Here is a 1,114-nt window from a genome sequence, read left to right as displayed (position 1 = left end):
CACAAGCTGGAAGACCTGCAACTCATTTTCTACAGACAGACTATGCAAACTTTAGGTCCCAACATCGAGTTCAATCATTTTGGAACCCGTCCGCCCTCTTCCACATTCTCCACCCACCCGTCCATCCCATCAGTTCCGAAGAGAGATCATTGGACTCGAAATGTTAACTTTCCTTTTCATGAGATATGGACACTAGCTGCTGATTCTGTTCAGACCTTTTGGCTTTACTTCAGGGAACTTTGCTTGTCCGTTGTTATCGCCAGATTGCTGGAAGCTTCTGATTGCAGGATGATATATTCAGAGGAGATGACAGGAATGGCAAGGGATGGACCATTTCCATTGTGAAGGTAGACGAGCTAGGTTGGGGGATGTTTATCGAAGAGCAGAGAAAGCTCTTTGAGTAACCTATTCACATGAACATTTTATGAAAAGGATAGATATGTATGAGAGGGATCAGACTATATTTGGAAGGAATAGAGTGACATAAATGAAATACAGGAGACAAGATGTTTTGAGGAGAATTTGCGAGAATGCTTTCACCAGTAGAATGTTGCTTATCTGGAAATCATTATCTGAGCATGTGGTAAAGCTACGTGTCATGAGAACATTCCAGCAGTCTGCAGACGAACACTTGAAGAGCCAGAGCACACGTGGGTAAGGAATAGGTACTGGATAAGTGTGACCAGGGCAGACAGATGCGAGATGGGTGTCCTGAACGCAATGGTTCAAAGACAAATTTGTGTGTTCAAAGCGAATTATAGGCGTGGCTCTGTGGCGCAATGGATAGCGCGTTGGACTTCTATGTCCCTGCTCAGATTGTAATTCAAAGGTTGTGGGTTCGAGTCCCATCCGAGTCGAATTCTAGTTCATGGTTTGGAAGGTGGCCAGAGCAGACGCGGCTGCTCATCTGCAAAGCCAACAGTATTCGTGCAGAAACCCAACTGTCTCGAAACGGAACATTTTCCTCTCACAAGTTTAAATTTTCGATGTCTATTTATGATAGAGATCAATAAAGATCTGTTAGTCAGTATGCAACACGATGATGCGGATAGGCTGGAAAAAGACACAAAATTGTTGTGTCAGCCATGATGATATTGAATCATGGAGCGGGGCG

At 44.2% G+C, this 1,114-nt stretch overlaps 1 non-coding gene across 1 annotated transcript; it reads left to right on the top strand.

Moving 5' to 3' along the window:
• Positions 1–765: 765 nt before the first annotated feature.
• Positions 766–857, top strand: trnar-ucu (transfer RNA arginine (anticodon UCU)). Its single transcript is given in 2 exon segments — positions 766–802; positions 822–857. It is a non-coding gene; the product is annotated as a tRNA-Arg (tRNA).
• Positions 858–1,114: the final 257 nt, after the last annotated feature.

This window comes from Hemiscyllium ocellatum, unplaced genomic scaffold, assembly GCF_020745735.1.
Source record: "Hemiscyllium ocellatum isolate sHemOce1 unplaced genomic scaffold, sHemOce1.pat.X.cur. scaffold_506_pat_ctg1, whole genome shotgun sequence".
Lineage (NCBI taxonomy): Eukaryota > Metazoa > Chordata > Chondrichthyes > Orectolobiformes > Hemiscylliidae > Hemiscyllium > Hemiscyllium ocellatum.
This window is presented reverse-complemented; position numbering and strand designations above follow the sequence as displayed.